Genomic DNA, 21,656 nt, shown 5'->3' on the forward strand with positions numbered 1-21,656 from the left:
CTATTTGCATTCCTACTTAGAAGGATTCAATTCTCAATTTCCACTCTGCACTGTTTTATTCTACATGAAAGGGGGAAAAAAGTCAGAAATCCCTTCCAAAGAGCTTGTAGCTGCTGCTGCTCCATGAAGGTTCATACATTTCAGGTCATCATTAAATCTTGTGCTGAGAATTTGTGGAAACTTGAAAAAGCCAAAAACTCAGCAGGAATTTCTTCCGCCTTCCCCACGCTCCCCAGCACCTGCTCAGTCAGCACTTGTACTCATTTTCCTCCTTCTTCCCATGACCTAAACAAAAGTACCATGGATACACAAACCTCTCTGTCAATGCTGTAAGAAGCAGTAGCACAATATTGATAACGAGAGATGTAGAACTGATTTAGGGCTGTTTTGCAGCTGCTCAGATTTAGAATTGCCATTGCCTTCAACAGGAATTCTCAAAAGGGAGTGGCTGCAAATTCAGGCCCAAAGAAAGCAGTAGCACATTGACAGCTTACCCAGCCAGCCAGCCTCTCCCTCCTCTCTGTGACCTGACCTGACCCAGCTCAGGAGATCCAGGCAGAAAAAACAAATGGTGGCTGCAAGGTGATTTGGAGATGGAGTTTACCAGCCATCTCCCTATGCCACCAGCATCACCACAGTCTGTAAAGGCAGAACCGAAGATTGGGAAGAGACAGCTGGGCAAAATAATCATAAAACAAACTTTCATTCCAACTTTGGTAATTATGAGGCATTAGAAATTTAGTTCATGTCCTTTTTCTCCCCCCACATCCAGTGATTTCTCTGGTTTGCCTTTTTCTGCAGCTTTAGCTCATAGCATGGTTTGGAGCAAACATTAATATTCTGGAATGCACGAATTTGAAATGGCATAAAATATAAGACTAATTAGCAAAAACAAATGCACCAAGCAATCATACAGGGAGACCCTCCTAAGTTTTTTACCCATGAATTGCAAACACGCTGTGCTAATTTCAGAGCTTGGACACATAGGGATTCATGTCAGAAAAAGCACTGGATTTTTGCTGTGTTTACATACTGTTATGACCCCAGAGCTCATACTGGTAACTGATAGCACTGCCATAATTGGCTGACAAAACTGACCTAATTTTTTCAAAATTGAAAACAGAGCTCTGTTATGAAACTCAGAGCTGTGTTTCAAACATGCCAGCTTAACATATGTTATGAACAGTGGTGGTAGGACTGGATTTATTTCAGGAGATCTGGAGCAAAACTTCAGCCCAGAGATTTATTCACTGTCTTCCACAGTATTCAGAAGTTCCAGGCTTCTGTAATTCTCCATGTTCATCCCTGTGCTGGAAGCTACAACCTAACTGCTAGCAAGTGCACCATCTCTAAGGTACATCAAACATCCTCAAATGCATCAGTCTTCTTGAATTTTTTCTCTTTGCTGTACCCCTTAGAAGGAATGAAGTTAAAGAGCAGTGCTCTTTACTGCAGAAAGTCCTCTGTAAATCCAGCAATATTGCCTACTCTAGACCACTTACTGAAGAGATTGTGATTTCTGTCTTCTGTGAAGACAATTCATTAGCACCACCCTGTGATAGCGGTGCTCATATTAGCAAGGCTGCTCATGGAATCAGACTACTGAGTTACGTGAGATAAATCTTCAAATGCCAAGAGAAGAAAAATAAAAATCCGCCAATGGAAACGTCCTGGACTATTGCAGGAAGACAGATATGATAGTGATAAATTAAATACATGGTTGGAAAATGTAGCAGACTTAATCTAATTTTCTAAATGTGCTTTCTGCTAGCTGGCTTAGAGTACCTTTTAGACAAATAATTTTGTGATCAAATTTCAGCCTATCAATCTTGAGCAAACTGTCAGTAATTTTTTTGCATCCACCTGAGCTGTGCTATTGGTCACTCAGAATCCACAGAGCTTTACAAATTTATGCCTGTTGAGAACTGAGCAGATTGTTTAGTTGGAGTTTCCTGACAGATGGCCGAAAATCTTTTTTTTCTTTTTTTTTTTTTTTTAATAAATAAACTACTTCCATTTGTGCCCAGAACTAATGTATTTTGTTCATGAACTAGATCTGATTTCTGGATTAGCAGATGCTTGCTCATAAGTTTAATTTAATTTCACAAACATTCATACAAATAGGTTTATGAAAGTTCTTCAAAAGCAAAAATGTTTATATCAAAGAATGGTCAAAGTGGAGATTTCCTTAGGAGCTTTTCGACTGACCACAAGGAATAATCTTATTGTACACAAATGTCAACCTTCCTTGCATTCAGCTGGAGTCTTTCCATAGACTTCAGTTGGAATTAAACTGGAGTGTATGAGTCTAGTTCCAATGAACACTGTAAAACCTAAGGAGGTCATACATGTTTTTCTTGGGGGTTTTCCTCCAAGTCTTTACATCCTCAATCTTTACTTTTTCAAATCCTCTATACATACCTTAATTGCCAATGGGTAGCAGTTCACCTTTGAGGCAGTAGTTGCTCCTTTGCATTGGATGCTTCTCTATTCAGATATTAGAATCTGAATTTGCCCAGTTATAGCCACTCTAGCAGAGCTGGCTCCTTCACCCTATTTGTGTAGAAGGAAAAGTGAGGGATCCCCAGAGAGGCCTCAGTCATCTCCTCCTCAGCACCCAGCTGCAGCCTAAAAGGTCTTTCTTTCCACACTGTCCTTCCGGCTTCGTATACCCCCTCTCCTGCCCGCCGATTCACCCCAGCCCTGTGAAATGACTCCAAGCTGGTTTTTCCTGCCCTAAGGAATGGCACTTCACTACCATCACAGACATAAGTTGTGTACAAAGCAGGTGCCTGAAGTCTTTGTGCAGTCCTTATAGGCAACACCATGCTGTCCCCAAGCGTACAGCTGTGGCCATACCACTTCGACACAGGCAGTGGCCAGTGTTTTAATGTAAGTATACACATCCCTTCCCTTGTGTGGATGACAGCAGAGGAGCTGGCCTGAACCCAGATTACGCTTTTTTTTTTGGGGGGGGGGAGGAGGTTGCCTTTTTTGTAAGGTTTGACTTCTCACCTGAAATTACAATCAGTGCTAGCTGTCATCCCATGCAATGCAGCAAGAATTTCCTCCCATCCACCTGAATGATGTATGTCAACATGTTTTTAACAACTGTCTGCTTTCCATTAAATATTCAGAAAGGTGTAAAATTGAAAGGAATGAATAAAGACAACAAAGTGCTGTACTTCTAGGCCCTAATATATCTGTTTAATTGCACAAAGCATGCAAGATGACACTGTTTTACCGTCACAACTTAATTATTTACAATTACTTAGACAGGCTAACCGTAATTAAATTATATCTGTTTTGAAATACATCTTTTTTTCTTAGCAGACCCTAATTTAATTTAGTGTTATGTTTTAATTTAAAACTGCTTTAATGTAATAGAAAACAAGTTGGGATGACAAATAAAGGGCTAATGCGCAGATATGATTCATTTGCACATAAATCAGTTAATCTTTTTTAATGGAACTCCTTTAAATAACACCTTTTTTTTTTTTTTTTTTTTTATCAGGTCTATTTCTGCTCTTTATACTCCTGTTGTTAAGGAACCAGCATTTTCCCAATGACGCACCAATACTGGCAGGAAGCACATCCTAAGTGTATTTTGTGACTCATTTCAATTTGCTCTTTAGTGCATTTGCAGTTTGCTCATTAACATCAGCATCGGTGGCTAATGGATACTCAGTAGGAAGTCATTTTTTTTCATGAATGTTTCATGGACCAAGAGAAATGAAAGTGAGAAGGGATTTCATTGGTGACAGAGCAGGTTTGTGGCTGGATGGCAAAACCCAAGGCTCATCAGGTCCAGGCAGTGGCTAAGCACTTCTGCCTCTCATGCCAGGAGCCCCACCAAAGTTAGAATCTGCCGTAGCACTTATGCTCCTCACCCTTTGCATGGACACAGCTCATGTGCATTGGCAGCAGAGAAAGGGGAATGATCTCTAGGCTGAAAGATGATATCTTTATACACTGATCCTTGTCGTTGATCCACAATTGAAGTTTCTGAATACCATGGTTGTTATAAACCTGAATATAAAACACACTTGGATGAGTAATTTGGCTGTACTTTGCTTGGCTCAGTTTTTTCTTAGCTTTTTCTTTGGTTTTTTCATCCTCTTTTTTTTTTTTTTTTTCTAAAGAAGACACTGGAAGAGATACTGCTTTTTGAGATACCCATTCAAAAGAAACCAGCAACCATTTTTCACCCAGGTCTTCTGGCTCTGTTGGAGATGAAAAACAGAAAAAAAAATTAAAAAAATCATTCTCTTCTCCTCATACACCAAAATAAATAAATAAATAAAATAATAATCATAATAATAATAATAATAAAAAAAAAATTAAACTGTATCTCATTCTTTGTTTTTCCCATTACGCTGGGGTAGGCAAACTGGTCATGCTATGACCAAGTCAGCTTTCTGACAGATACTATCCTTTGGAAAGCCTATTCTGGCAAGCATCTTCTCTCTGTGTTCATCTTCAGTTGAAGCCACAAATGGCAGCTACAGCCTGTTTGCATGAACTGGACTGATGTTACATGTATCATAATTTCTCTGACTAAGAACACTTCATAAGGGCAGGCATTCCAGTGACACAATTGCATGTCTGTAGGCTCAGGCTCCTGCAGAGCATGCGACACATGCAAATGACATGTAAAATGTAGCTAAGGGCATAAGAGGAAGCTTGAAGGCAGGAGAGGGGTACATTAAAGACAAGCTTAGGAAACCTCTGAAGTGCCCCTCTGTGCACACCAGGAACCATACATAACTGGGTCAGCAAATTTCCAAGTATTCTCAAGAAAAGCAGAGATTTACATTATTGTTATTATTATTATTTAGTTTGTCATACCAGGAACACTAACACAGTCAGTGTGCTCTTCAAGGTGCACAGTGACTTTTATTATGCTCTCGCCAGGTTTTCCTAGCCTCAAGTTGTTTCCTCAGCTTTAAAAACAATTATGCCACCAGACAGAGGAAACAGGAGTGCATTATACTACGTAGTGGAAGAAAAAAACTCACTGAAGTCCAGAGGAAGAGGATGGACCAAATGCACAAAAGATACATATACAAGAACTCATGTCATGAATACTCCACAGACACATTTAACATTAGTTCCAAAACACTTGCATGGCCTCTTATAAACAAAAACAGGTGCTGAAATACACACATAAACAAAAGGATACTTTTGACCATATGTAGTGTAAATGACCTGGTAAACACGGAAACACAGGAAGAATAGGGACACCAAAGCTCAAAGAATATTTAGATAAACTAGTATCATGACCTGATAAAATTTACCCTGAAGTGGTTAAAACTTACAGAACAAAATTAATTAATTATTAAATTGTTGGATAATACTGTGAAATCATGGAGAAACAGCATCCCAAAGACTGGAGATGAATGAGTAATATTTCTTCTTGTCTTGAGAAAAGACAAAAAGGAATAAGAGAATAAGTCGAGCCTTGATAAGGGGACATGTACTAGAAACTCTTGGAAAGAGTGACAATGTAATAAAATGGCCAACATGAATATCTCAAGAACAAGTTGCACCAACCTAATCCTTTCTTGACAGGATAATTAGCCAGGATGTCAGCTTGAATGACCTATAACTACCACTATAAGGTGGACATCAACCCGTATGACACATAAATAACTTGGGGAGATGCTGGCTAGATAGAGTAACTATAAAGGAGTACAGCTTGTCATAAGTGAAGCTTAAAGAACATGCATCAGTAACACATTACGAAATTGGCAGGGCAAATGAAGCAGTGTTCTGGAGGAATCCATTACGAGTCCACTATTGAGCAATCTTTTCAGTTAGATGCTGGAACAGAAGAATCATAGAACCATAGAATCATAGACTGGTTAGGGTTGGAAAGGACTTTAAGATCATCTAGTTCCAACCCCCCTGCCATGGGCAGGGACACCTCACACTAAACCATGACACCCAAGGCTCCGTCCAACCTGGCCTTGAACACCAACAAGGATGGAGCATTTACCACTTCTTTAGGCAACCTGTTCCAGTGCCTCAGCACCCTCACAATAAAGAACTTCCTCCTTATATCTAACCTGAACTTCCCCTGTTTTAGTTTGAACCCGTTACTGCTTGTCCTATCACTACAGTCCTGATGAAAAGTCCTTTTCCAGCATTGTTGAAGGCCCTTTTCAAATACTGGAAGGCTGCTATGAGGTCTCCACACAGCCTTCTCTTCTCCAGGCTGAACAACTCCAACTTTCTTAGCCCATCTTCATACAAGAGGTGCTAGAGTGCCCTTATCATCCTCATGGCCCTCCTCTCAACTTGCTCCCACAGCTCCACATCCTCCTTGTGTTGAGGATACCAACATTTTTATGCAATTCAACATATAAAATGTGCACATCAAAGCAACTTGGGAGGGCTTGCATGTATTTTGGTAGACAAGACTGGAATTCAAAGTGCCCTTGATTATCCTGACTATGCATATGCCTTCCTAGAGGAAGGCATGCAATAAAAGTGAGTGAAACAAACCTAAGGCAGAAGGTTGAATGCCAATGCATCTCTCTAATCAGCAACATCTCACACAAGGCAGTCAGGAAGAAGAGAAATCATTGTTGGAACAAGCCATGCAAAATAGAGATTTTTCAGCAAAAGGCAGTTTGGATTCGATATCTGCCACACCACTTCTAGAATTTGTAGTACAATCAACTTTCCAACTGCTCTCTAGTTTGGTTTCTAAGTCACATGAAGTTATGACAAACCTAATAAGTGCCTGGCACTAAATTCTTGTGTTTGGATAGGAGAAACACAAGGGTCATGGTAATATTTTTAAAGGACACTATTCATATCTGTCAGAGGACCAAACAGTCAGGCCCAGCTGAAGGTCCTCTTTTTGTAGTTTCAGTTAATCCTTACGTAAATTTATTTGAAATTTCTGGATTTTTGACACACTCCCATGTGTCTAGTAGATAACTTACAGTGGTAAAATAGAAAGCTGCCAACATCTCCAGAGTTAGCATTTCAGAAAGTTTTCTATTTAACAACAGGGAGAAGAAAGATTAGCTCCTCATGGGGTCAGAGTAGTTAACATCATGCAGCTTCAAATTCCCCATGTCCTAAGGACCTTCCATAGCCCAACTCCTATCTTGTTCTGAAGAAAAGAAACTAATCCCTGTCATGATGCAGTGATGTATTTGTGCTCCAGACAGACTGTCAGACCACAGTTTTCTTCCAGGGGACAGCAACCTGTATTCTCATCTCTCCCAAGCAGTATTTCCAGAACAAGGCTCCAAACAGATTTCAGCTGCAAGAAAATACCAATGATCTGGAAAAGAAGACTCTTCTCTTACTAGAGAGCAGAGTCAACAGCAACAGCAGCATTCTCTAGCTATTGGGGGGGGGGGGGGGGAACCAAAAAAAAAACCAAAACATGCTTGGGAAGGGAACAAATTATTCATTTGACAATTTAGTCTCCTCCTTTCTCAACCTCTGCAGGAATTACCACACCCTCACCCTAATATTTACAACAGATCATTGCAGGCAGCATGGTGCTCTTCCTCATGCAACTCAACAAATCTTCAACATAGTCAATATGCCGTATTTCACAGCCATCATCATCCTTTACCTTGTTACAGCAGGTTATGCTTATCACATAAGAGCGAAACTGGAAGAACTCTGGATTAATTTCACACCATAAAATCTTCAGAGCCCTGTCTTGGACCCTATTCACACAACTGAAGTCCCATCAGATCATTCTGACGGCTCCTTACACACCTGAGGAATCATATATTCAATCAGTGGAAAACATGAAAGTTTGATAGTAGGATGCAGTGCTAACTGTTAAAATCCTGAACTTCTAGGTTTTCTCTTTAGGATGTTCATCTTAAATCCCTTTTTAAGCAGTTATTTTAAAATAAATTTTAATATTTTAAAATTAAGTTAAAAAAAGACATGAAAGATTTAACATTTACCCTCCAATGTATTTTTTTTTTTCCACCAGTAATGACAACATAACGAAGTGTTCATTAACCATGTGTATTAATCTGTAAACAGCTCTCCCTGAATCTGTCACAGAGAAATGTCTTTGCTGGAAGTACTGTGTATCTAACATTCAGAGTAAAATTGTCTCCTGCAGATGGAGAAGAAAAAAAATGAAGTTTGTTTTTTTCCCTCTGGGCTGACATATCTCTTTCGTCATTCATTTCATTATTAATTTATCACACAATATCATGTTCTTGTGGCATTGACCTGAATCCTGTTTAACATGGACAGGTGCTGTTTAAACATTCCCTGCCCACACACAACTCTGCCAATAAATGATTATCCTTATCTGGAGCATCCCTCTGTTTTTACAGCTCAGGACAAAATCTGGAGTAGAAATCACCAATTACACTTAATTGCATTACAGGGTTTGGTGATATTTTTTAAAAAGTAAAGATTAATGGATATTAGAATGGTCCATTCTTTAAAGTGTCTGTCAAAGACTGTCATTAAACTTCTTCCTCTACCACATGCTTTTCACAGGATCTTGTAAATGTCACATTAGCAAAACAACCCCAGAAGCAGTTGGATACTTAGCACCAACATATCTAATCTTTTCCTGTGCTCTTTGCAGCTAATGGATGAATAGACATTTCTAGAATACAGATAATCTCATCCGACAGAAGATGTCTAGAATGGACTGACAAATCACACCCTCAAAATTCCTACTTGGCTCTACTGTCAATTGAGGGATCTCTTAAAAAACGTCTCAGACAAGTATCTAAAGCTAGGTGAGCACAGTCAATGGGGTAAAAAACATTTCTTTTCACATAATATAGATAAGAGAAAATAGAATTTCCTTTGCATCATGTGTAAAATTATATTCTCATAGAATCATAGAACAGGGTTAGAAAGGACCCTAAGATCATCTAGTTCCAACCCCCCTGCCATGGGCAGGGACACCCCACACTAAACCATGTCACCCAAGGCCTCATTCAACCTGGCCTTGAACACCGCCAAGGATGGAGCATTCACAACTTCCCTGGGCAACCCGCTCCAGTGCCTCACCACAGTGAGGCCACCACAGTGCCTCACCATGTGCATTTTCTCCACGTACTGTGAGATAAACATGCTCCACACTGTGGAGCACTGTCTCACGTGCTGGCAGAGACCTGGTGGGACAGTGAGTCCCCATGGTGGCTCCCCCCCATCTCTCCAGGTGGCAGAATGCAACTCCCCATTCACAGGAAGGTCCCTGCTCTGGCTGTGCTACATGAAGGGGTCTGCTGCAGATACGACAGCTCACAAGAGTTGTGTGGATCAACCCCTTATCACTGATATTGTCCTGACTCAACACATCAGCATGGCTGCTGGCTTGGACCTTGCTGCTGCCTGAGTATGGGCAGAGCTGGCCCAAGAGTCAGCAGGGTAGAAATGATCGTTACCAAGAGAGTGTTTCAAACTAAGACATTTGTAACTTCCACAAACAAGGGGGGCAAGGCATCATTTTACCACCTGTCTTCTTAGCAACTGAACATCTTGTTCAGACAAAACTCCCATTCATCTAACCTGCATCACTGCTTAAGGAACTTCAACATCAGGTTTTTTGTGCCATTGAAGATCCTGAACCCCAAATCTTTTGTAAATGGAAAATACCTGTGCTGATAAACAAGCTTGAGATTAGTCCCTATATTGTGCATTTGTTATCTGCAAAGAAAACAAGAAAAATATTTCATGAAAGAATACTTTAACACCCTGAATATGTGAAAGACAGCAGAAGTTCACAAGCATACATCTTGAAGAAATCTTGATAAAATCACAGAAAAGCCTAAAAAAGCTATGAAAAAGATGTGAAAACAGAATGGAAGTAGGAAGAGTTGCAGTTCTGCAAAGGGCAATGAGAATTTTGCCACAGATTTCGAGCTCTTTCACTCTTACTGGAATCCAAGTGACATAAGAATACCGTCTCATGCTTGTAATAACCATTCCTTTAACATCCTGAAGAGGTTTTGGCAGGTTACAAAACTGTTTTCTATATTTCTGTGAACTGCACTCTCATTTCACCTTGATAATTGTCTGCTATCTTACCCCAGATTGTGTTATAGAGTAGGTTTGTTAAAGATGAACGTGTTTGCCTTTAAGCTCTTATTGTCTCCATTTTCTCAGCACTGATCAGGAGCTCTATTTTTTCAAATATGAATTCTATGTTTCAAGACCAGTTCTAGGCTCCTAGGATGCACAAATTTAGAGATGAGATAGTTCTACTTTGTAACTTGCAAAGTCACTGAAAGATTGCCTACAGTTAAAACTTACTTTGACAGCAAAAATCTGAAAATATTTCTTGAATCTAGTATTTAGAATGTACATTGTGGACTGTGTTAATCAGCTGCCTGTGAGTATGATAAGGTCAGCTGGGATGTCCCATTGCGCTAAGCAGAGGCAGCCCCTGAAATTCAGTGACTGAAATCTCACTGCTATGTTGGCAGCACAGCCTCCCTCTTCCAGCACCTGCAATGCACTATAGCCCTTATTGAGACAGGAACAGCCCTTTAAAAGCATGGGAATCCACTGCCAGTCTTCTATGCAGATGCATCAAACTATAGACATTTACTGTTTGCCCTCAATATTTATGATGTTGACTGAAGAGGCAGACTAGCTTACGGAAATGATAAATAAAAAGTGAGGTAGACTGGTCTTCTGTGGAATTTTTTCCAGTTTAGTCAAATGGAGCTCCCTGCCTCTTCTTGGCATCTGTCAGAAAATTACAAGCCAGGGTAAATTGGGACTCTGTTTTAGCACTTCATTGTGATACATCATTTAGAAGGTATGACAGTTTTGCAGTTTTCCAGTAATACCAGGAAAATGGGGAAAGGTTATACTTCAGCTTAGTAAACAGGATTTTGGTTCACCATTTGTTCTCCAAATGAAAATAGAATAAACAGCAAGAATTTCAAAAGGCTCTGTAATATAGGAAGCTCTTTAGCCTCAACAGATGACTTTCAGGTGGTACAGCCCACAGCATCAGGGGGACCAGGGAGGAGAAAGTGAAGAAAAAGAAATAATTCACCATTGTGCGAGACCTAGATCACCAAAGAAAAACATAAAAAATAGAAAAAATCCTAGTCCTCATACACAGCGACACAAGGGACCTCAGGAGAATCTCTTAACACCAGTGGTGCTCTGTCACACTCAGTGGAGCTCGCCAACATCTAATGTGAGAGGCAGGTAACAATAACAGCTGAGTTACTAAAGCACACTCTTAATGAAGAAACACAGAGGTAAGACAGAAATCCTTCCCTCCACCCATAAGAGGATTTAGAGTGCAATCTGGAAGGTAGTGAAATGGTCAATTTGCTCAGCCAGCAACAAACCCTATTGCACAGCAAACATGCGTCCCGCAGGCAGATGTGTCCTCACGGTGTGATCCAGCATGAGGCCAATCTCAGTGGGAAACACAAACCCACAAACACTGGGCTAGGAAACCCTCAAGAGGCTGTCTCTGTCAAGGCTCTGTCAAGTAGGCCAAATAGGGCAGACTTGGAACGTATGTCTGAGACTTGCATGAAATGTCCCAGTGACTGTATTTGGCACAGAGGCCGAGATTTGCCACCATTCTAGTGAATGTCACTTTGCAATACATAGTCTCACTAACAGGTCTATAGCATATAAAAAACTCAGGGAATCCTTGTTTCAAAAAATTATAATCCCACACTTAAGCAAATGTGATGTTACATTGGTTATATAGAGACATATTTAATTTAATAATTAAGAATTTAATCAGATTTAACAAATATGTACAGCCCAATTAAATCTTTAATCCTTATAATTAGGCCAAGAAATAATCCGAGAGTTCATAGTTTTACTAACTTCATAAGCAAAGTCTACTTTCACTGTGACACGTACCCTACTTCATTGTACCAGGCAAATGGGACAAAACCTTGAAGCTTTCCTTCAAAGAATGAATTATTTTAAGAACATAGCTAATAAACGATGCCCATTTCACCGCTGCATTAAATCTGAATTTCTCATCTGCTTACCCAAGCGCCCACACAAGTCCTTCCCTCTCTTATCTAGCTTTGCTCCTTGCCACAATAGTGATGTCTCTACTAAATCAGTGTTAGGCTTGATGCTCTACTGTATGATTTCTACAGCCATATTGTTCTCCATTAACACCCTTTAACTTGATGGATAATGTGCCTTTCCTTAAATTGTTTGCAAGTCAAAGCTACCTCCTCATTCATTTCCCTCCTTGAGATCTGCTTCCATCAGGAAAACTATGAGAAATTGCTCTATTTTCACACAGGTAAAAATCATGCAAGGACAGACCTAATTGCTATAACTTTTTTATGTTTTAAAATGACAGCATATAATAAGAATGACCTAGAGAGATTAATATATTCATTTAAACCCATACAATTCGCAGCTTCTCACTGAGCGAAAAAGTAGACTGCTAAGGTAGATGATGTCTTCATACAGGTTTGAAAACCTCTTTAGATCTATCTGATCATCTGGATTCTGCATGCAAATGCCAGAAGATACTACCTGTCCTTCTGCAACACCATTTTCATTTATCTTCTCTTTGACCAAAGGAATATAATTATAATTAATTTGACAGCTAACAAAGTAAGTCTTTGTTTTGGTCTCAAACAAAGTGCAAGTCTAAAGTTTTGGTCAGCCATTACGTGAGTAATCTGTCAACAAAGTCTACATAGCTTTTTCTGCGAGCCTATTATCATTCAGTTCTATAAGTTTGTTCCAGCTGATTTCAGTGAGTAATGGGTTCAGAATGAAAAGTAGGGCTACAACAATGAGAACTGTAGATATTTTGTTTATGAAGCAACAAAGCACATGGTGTATCCACAAAATTTCGTATATGATAAACGTGTGATGTATAGATCATAAGACCTGTAGTGAACTAACATCTTGCAATTGTACTACTGCATAAATTTGGGTCCTATAATTCAGCAAGCTTGAGCGTGAAGTTTTAAAATTGAACACCAGAAATGATTATATGAGTCTTGTTTTCAAAAACATTGACTCTCCACAGCGCCTATGGACTTTAGCAGTATTTGCAGGGTGAACAGTTCTGATTAAACTGGGTTAACATCCAATGACATCTAGCTTCTTTTCTTGTTGACAATAAATAAGGGACATTGTGAGTATAACAACTGTTTGTTTAATTTCTCAGTGAACAACTTGCAAGGCTTTTTTAAAGCATTGGGTAGGTCAAGTATTCATGTTAAACTGGTTGTGATGGTCCTCTCAAAAAAACTGAAGTGTCGAAGAGACTCCTTTTCATTCAAGAAATTATCACACTTGCCCTTCCCCAGTGCTCAGTTAACCATGGTTGACTGAGAACAGCTCGTTTTAGTTTACAGACTCTGCTTTAAAACTGATTCATGGTATTTGGGTAGCTCATTTTTACACCCAAGAATTCTGCATTCACTTTCTATTCTTAACTCATATTCTACTTCTCTTTTTTTTTTTTTTTAATAGTACATTGCAGCTTATTAAATATAAGATTTTAAAGCAAGAGTGAAACAAAATTATTGCCATCTTTGTAGCTGGTGTAGAGAGGAATGTGGTTTTGTATGTGACTGCTTAGGTGCACACAATTTCTATAGCAGTCAGATGGAACAGTTAAAGAAAAATTATATTTATTTACAGTGATGTGGAAAAAATTCTGGGATATGTTTGCATGACGTTTATGGTTAGTTTTAGCCTATAAGCAATGGAAAATCACATCCACAAAGTTGTCATACCTAACAAAGGAGTAGCAGTATGCTAAAGTGTGTTTTTCAAAGAGAAAGAAAACATTATTACTGATGACAATAGTATTTGTATGGTGTCACAGTTTGAGTGACGGGCATGTCTCTTGCTTTTAGCTATCAGAAATTAGTTTAAGTTAGTCTACACTTCTGCCCTAATTTCTAGAGACAATCCAAACAGCAATTCATGCCATCCAAATACACATGAAAACAAGTGTGTACTGGCAGTGCTTATTTTTCTGTACTACTGAGGGAACCTGAAAAATGAGGTTGGTCTAGGATCCAGATTCAACTCACCTAATGTGGGTTATCTCACATCTGTGCATCCGGTCTATTCTAGTTATCTACCTCCCCTTATAGTCATTGCAGAGACATAAAATGCATTCAGCAGATAATTTAATCCATATTAAATTAAGTGCCTGAAACAGTTGGGACAAATCCACCTCTGGATTTCTCCTATTTCTCTCAATGATGAGCAGAGGAAATACAGAAGACCCCTCTCACCCAGATACCTAAATTTTAAATGGCTGAAGTTACACAAATGTAACCCTGCCCTCAGGAACAAACAGTACATTTACATAACAAAGTGAATTAGCCCAGGCAACGAAACTGAATACCTTGGAACAGCAGGTACAGAATGTGAAAGGGGATGGGATGAGGATGACAGAAACTGGGGAATAACAATCACTGTTGTGACACAGCACCAAAAGGCACACAAGGGATGCAAGAAAGACAGGTATGCAGGTCATAAAACATATATACTGTTGATTTGGTAAGACTAAAATTATGGACGAAACAAAACTGGTTTTGTTCAAAATCTCTTGTTAAAACTCTTAAGGAAATCATGCAAGGCCTAAGTACTAGGCAGTCCCAGGGACATAACTTTCTGGTTACATGCATAGAGAACTTCAGCGCTACTACAGAATTGCCTAATAAAGCCTTTGAAAACCATGACACTATGGGAAAAATTACTTTTCCAGATATGAACAAGAGAACAAATGCTGATTAATTCTCATTATCATCATAAGGGTTCAGTTAGTATGACAGCCAGTAGGTTTCTGGGCCAAACCCATACAGAAAAATATCCAAACTACTTACTGTGGTACTTCAACAAATTCTGCCTGTCGTGACATCTCAGTTCTAGAGTGAAATGAGTAATTCTGCACAACGCTACCCAGAGCTTCCAAAAATGTGCTGCCTTTTCAAGTCAATGAAAAGAAACAGATGTGCAGTCAGACAGTTTGCTGTCATTGTCAATGACATACACATGGGGTGGTCTTACTTGGATTTTGCATCTTCACCATTTCCAGTTCCAAGTCTAGCTGATTTATCATTAACCTGAAGATCTCTCCACTTCATTGTGTAGTATGAGTACTTCCCTCTACACAAGAGTATCGTTTAAGTCCCTTTATATATTGAGACTTCCAAACCTTTTGCAGCACACCCATTGGAACATGCTTTGTATAATCAGTGGGAGGCATTGTTGCCCATACAGCAATATGGGCCAGAGAGTTTTCAGGTGATGAACTAAGGAAAAAGCTGACCTGTAGAAAAGAACATGTTTCTTACTTGTTAACCAAACTCAATGATAATATATGCTACTCCTGTGAGGTGTTAGAAGACCACAGCAAGTAGAAGAACATGTAAAATGAGGCTCAGCTGTCTGTGGTGGGTGTGTTTATCCTTGAGGGGGTAGAAGAGAGCAGCTCTGTGTAGCACCTAGGATACTGGAAAGACTGACTGTGAAAAAGCAGAGCACAGAAGAAAGCAGGAAGAAAATCCTGACTCCACAACATCAAGGAACAGTATGGAGACCTGTGCCCTGCTCTAGTGACACACATCAGAGCTGACACAATCTTGCTTACATCTAGGTTTGCTAGTTTGTAGCAGATGCTGTATTAGTGTAATGTATAGCTGTTGATAATAAAGTTGTTCCCTCCTGACTAGTGACATAAAGTGCCATTTTATTTGCCTTTCAGGTGCCATGAGAAATTAGAAGATGTCTGTGCTCCTACTCTAAGAAATCCATTGCCAATATCCTCTAAGAACCATCTAGTGAATTGATCAAAAGTATTGCCTCAGGCAAGGCTGGTGCACAGTGCCACAGTTCACAAGCAGACTAGGGAGGACATCTCTCTTCAGAGGAACAAACTACAAAGCAGACTACCCCAGTCAGCATCAGGGCTTTAGTGTCAATGTGCAGGGGAAAAAGATTAGAAATTAATGGGAACTTTGGTTAATATACATTTAAAAACAGAGGAAACTAAAGGACAGAGACTTGAGACTTTAATTGAGGCATATTTGTTTACTGCCTATTTTCCTTTCACTCAGAAAAAAAAAACCAAAAAACCACAAATTTGTTTTTTGCAGCCAGGATAGAAATGAGAGAAATCATGTTTCACTAGAGCAATCAACATTTGGATATAGGTCTTCTGTTACTAAAATATATATCCAAACCTGGCTCAGAAAGCTGGGGACTAGAACTTGCCTCTTTGGCTGTTCATATGGAAAGAAAAGTGCTCTCTAGCAGGCTCTTCATGGATAATTGTCTCCACCAGAGGAACCATAACCACAGCTGAAATTAACTGAGGTCATTTTGGACAGTTTTTGGGGGCACACAGGAAGCTGAATGGGTGGTGAAATGCAAATCTGCTTCTCTTTGTTAGTATAGTCCCCCCATACCCCCTCTGTGTACTTGGACAAGGTAAATCAAACTCTTAGTTCTCATTAGGGACATCATTATCATCATCATCATCATCAAATTGTAGGGATACACTGGTGGGGTAATGAAAAGGTTCATTGCTGATGCCACTATTTTCTAAGTAAACTGAAGTTTGCCTCCAACTAACTGGGAGTTGTGACAGGCAATAAACAGAAAAAAACACTGGAAGCCAATTTATATATATATATATATATATACACACACTACATTCCTGTATGCAGTCTGAAAATTGCCTAGAGGTTGTTGGTTTTTATTATAAACAGTGAAAGACTTCTATTTTTAGTTTGCCTAGTGTACCACATCTTCTGTCGCAGTTACTCCAAAAATTTCTTTGGTGTAATTCTGGTTTTGTAGTTTTGAAAGGAAGAAAAGCTTTCATTCCTTTAATAGGAAATCTCCAGCAAAAAAATAAAAAGCCAGCAAGATCTATTCCTCCTGTTCCCCAGCTGAACTAGGAATTCTAAGGTCATCTAAAAATTCTTCCTTATCTGAAGATGTAGGATTGGACAAACAAAAAATTATAGTGCAGCCCAAATATCATTTCTTCACAGGAATGAAAGGTCTATGAAATGAAAACTACATATCTGAAACTGTCTGAATCTGCCCCTGTTGCTACGCTCATAAAAGCAGTAAGTACTTCTTGCACGGAGAAAGGGATTAGGACACGTATTAGAAACTATAGTAGTTTAAGGAAAAAAGGCATTTTGTGCCATTTCCCAGTCTCTTTTCTGGCACTGTGATCTGGTTTACATTTTGTTCAGTGATTGTGATAACCATTCTGAGTACCAAAGAGAAACTGGGATCTACACTTAAAAAATAAACAACTCCCAAAATGGGGTGTGACAAAATTGTCTACCAATTCAGGCATCTCCACCTGAACCTGAAGTCCTAGACTCCCTTTACAGCTGGTTCTGTGTCCCTGATTTAGAATTACCTGTACTATGCTGTACACTAAATGATCAAATTGATTCGCCTATAATAAAGGAATGCAGAGATTTCAGCATACTGGGAGAAGTTTGGCAACTGGGAAAAACAAACCCTCTTAATTTACATGAAAAATAATTGCATCCACTAAAAAGGTGAATGAAAAACAGTATATGACCATGGCTTATCTAGGTCTCTGTCTTTTTCTCAGAGGCTATTCACAAATTCCTTTAATTCATGTTTGGCACTTCTTCTTTGAACATTGATTCCTGCTTTCTTTAATACCAAACATAACACATTTAGGCAGGATTAAAGAGAATAATAATTTTATTTTTTTTTAGTATGTCACATGGTCCTGACCCTTTCCAAACTAAACCATATAAAAGTTAGGTATTCTAGAGGAGGTGGCCAAACACTGGCTAAGTCATATAATCAAGCTATGTTATTTTTCCTTTTGCTGTTATCATGTTTCTTCCAAATGTAATTAAAAATGGATATGAGCACGTAATCCAATATAACTTAGTAGAATACTTTCTCAAACAGATCTGCGTGTAGTTTGAGGCAAAAGCATTCAGATTAATTAATAAAGCAAATGCTTTTAGCTCCACATGGGATGTTTTCATTTCATTATAAATGGCCTGCCTGTTGAGTAGTCAAGAAATACTGTATTTTCCCTCCACCATAAAAGATTTGGTAGTAATTGCATTGGTGGGAATAAAATCCATCATGTTTGCAGAGGGAATATATGCCATTTAACATGCAAAAAACGTAAGATGCTATTGGGTTCTAATATGAAAACTATTCTTACTGATATTATGAAAATTATTAATTTCTCTTTTGCAATGGAACATGAAATTTATAGTCTGGGTGCTTGGAAAGCACAATGGTTGTATGGTTGAATTCATTTAATCTAACATGGATAGGTAGAAGCTATATACAGAAAAAATCCAGGCCTTTTCCCCCAGAGGTTCTATGCTTAAAGCTTCTTTAAACCACTTTCATCCTAGTACTGAGAAGTTCAAGCACTGTCGGAAGATCTGGGTCAAAATCAGCCATAGAATGGTCCTATAAATTGACATTCATGGATAAGTTATTTATATGATATCTTCTGGGCAGAATCACATAGTTGCCACATAAATATTAAGTATATTCTTCTTTGCAAGTAACAAAAACAGTCTTAGCCACAGGCTACGTACAGTCTGTAATTAGACCATCTGATGAAAGAAGAGAAAGACACAGTTTTTAAATTCAGATGTTTCTTGGTCTTACTAGTAATAGTGGTCATTATTCTAGCTGCTGACAAAGAACAGTGATTTACAGGCATTATGATAACAGGGTGTTTAAAGAAATATTTAATAAAAAAAGAAATACACACATTTTTGATTGAGAGCTCCTCCCAAACACGGGCAAGAGACTGTCACAACACAACTGATCATCTGAGAGCACCTGTTGATTGCACAGGGATTTGAAAGTATAAATCATATGCCATGGAAAAGAAGGAACAGAGTAAAACAAAAGAAAGAACTCATTTGAAAATAGGAGGTAGATATGTCGGTTAAATGTTCTCCATTCTTCCTGTACTACATCAACAACATCAGGGCAAACTACAGCAAAACAATTGAAAGCCTGCTGTTAAAGATATATCTTAAACCTATGAAATGCTTTTTCTTTAAATGCCTTTTGGCAGATAAAATACCTGAAAGGCTGAAGAGCTGAAAAGAGGATGCACCACAGAAATGCTGGTGCTTCCACAAACTCAATAATTTGTTAGATTTGTTGAAATTATTTTCTTGCTTTTAAGGATTGCTGTTGCTCCTAAGAAGTTAGTGAAAGATGATCTTAAATCTTCAACTTAGTCAAATCTTCGCAAGACCAAAAAGCTTTTCACGTTTACAGCATGAGAAGATGTCACCTGACAGTCTGTGGGGGTTCCCAGGAGTTTCTCATCTCATGGGGCTTTTGTTTATTTATGGAAATGACTTGAGAAGTATTTTATACGGTTGTCTTAATTATTAACTATTCTTCCATGTGCAATGTTGCTCTGTTTCCTTTAATCCATTTTTCTTAAAGCTTTCAGAGATGCTTTGGACAATGGGCTAAACCCAAATTTTAATTAGTCTTTGGACATAAATGCTTTACTTCACTCAGTAGGCTTAAAAAGGGGAGGTTTCTGTCTTGCATCATTCATGTCCTTAAAATGCTTAATAAAATGAGATTCCAAGTTTATCAACACCCATAAATTGTCTCCTTTCTGAGCTAAAAATAAAGCAAGAGTGGAGGAACTGGCAGTGTTGTTTCTCCATTCCATAGTTCCATATCAGCCCGAGCTCTAATGGTCAGCTGAGTCATACAATACAGGGTGGATCCTGAAGTAGATCTAAAACATGTAATTGTAAAATACTCAGAACTCTACAACCCATATTAGATATTGACTTGGTGTCAGGACAAGATCTGAGTGAACTTTCTTCCTTTGATGCATTCTTGCTCTTACCAGAAGTAAAACTAGTAAGCAGTGAGGAGTAGCTGTGTACTCAAATTGACACCTGCATCTGGATGCTCTGAAAACCAAGAGCGCTGGGTTCCTTCTTATTTTACAAAAGTTTTCCAAAACGTTGGAGATTTAGTTTTACCAGGTCACATTTTGAAGCACTGAAAAGCAAGAATTTTCCTTTACGTTTTTTTTCAGTTAGGATAACCATTTAGGATCCCTATAAGATAGAAAACGCTAACGGAGAGCTTTCAAAGAAAACAGCCTATTTCAGAAATAACAGCCTATCAGTATGGCTGCGGGATGATTAACAGCCTTACAAAATATGCAGCCTTATTTTATGAAAAGCCTGTAAGAGCAGTGCATCCTTATCTGTGATAACCTGGCAACTGCAGTTACAAGTCTCCCACATTACCTCATTAATAATCAGCAGCCGTGTACAAAGCTGTTATTTACAATGGGTATTTTCAATGGGACTTTAAGGAAACCACAAGATGTGACAGTCATCTGTGCCTTCATGTTATTTACTGGAGCTGGCTGAGCAAACTGGAGAGTTTTGGAATATCCAGTAAGAGGTATAAATAGTTCCCCAGTTGCTGTGGAGATTCAAAATATTAAAAACTATAGAACAAACTGGATTGGAAGAAAATTATCAAATAAAATCATTAGGATTTTCCATTTAAAAATCTGAACCATAACTGATTTCTCAGATTGGAAAATGTGACCAGCTCTATCTCTTAATCAGGCTTCCATTTTAGCATCACTGAAAATGGACCAAGCAAGTAGCTCCAGTCCTTGATACCAGTTCATTCTGCTTCAGCTGAAGTGAGCTGTATTGTACCACAAGAAAAGCACCCACATAATTCAAGTACCTTCATACTTTTCAGATTCTGTCCATTCATATCATACCCCCAGCACCACCGCTGATGTAATTTTGTTCAAGATCTTTATTTCTTAATGTTGGTTTTTTTCCTTGAGTGAATAATTAGGTAACACATTTGTTTTGGGAAATATATCATTTCAGTGTAAGGCACAGCAGCTGCGGGTATTAGCACAGCATGGCAATAGCAATACCTATCTGCAACAAAACATCTGCTAGAGCATTTCCCAAAGAGCAGCCCACTTAAATGAGACACTGAGCAAGCACACCAGCTGTAGCCTGAGGCACTGTTCACAGAATTTTGGAATGAAGGGAGCTGTTAGGTTTGCTTTGGGTTGTTTTTCCAGAAACTTAAGCACACTGGGTGAACTTGAGTCCTGTTATAAGCTGATATGTTCTGCAGCTGAGTTTCCTTAAGCCTCATTTCGATTTCTCCCAACAAAACAGAAAAATATAGCTCTGGAATTTGTCCCAGCAGTTAGACCACTGTATGTTATGGAAAGAGCACCACTTTTGCTCAGAGCATGTTTTTCAATAATACAAGCAGCAATGGGATAAATCTCAATCTGTTATTATGTCTCTATTTAAAGAGAAACCTAAGGTAACTAGGATTATAGGCAGAGAAAAGAGAAATGGAAGGAGTGAGATAATTCCATAGTGAAGAACATAGCAAAAGAGTATGCCATAACAGATGGATATATGCAGGATAGCATCCCTACTTTTACTTAACAGTGATTTCCTGCAAAATTATCTGTTGCTGATAGGCAAGGAAATATCTGTGGAAATTTGAACTAAGTACTTCAATGTCACCCAAGCCTGCACTAACAAGTGCACTCAACTACACTTACACTACAAGTGAAATATCTTGAGCAGTGAAAATGAAGTAAATCAGACTTAGTGTGGTTAATCACAATATAA

The sequence above is a fragment of the Psittacula echo genome (assembly GCF_963264785.1).
Source record: "Psittacula echo genome assembly, chromosome: 4".
NCBI classification, from domain to species: Eukaryota; Metazoa; Chordata; class Aves; order Psittaciformes; family Psittacidae; genus Psittacula; species Psittacula echo.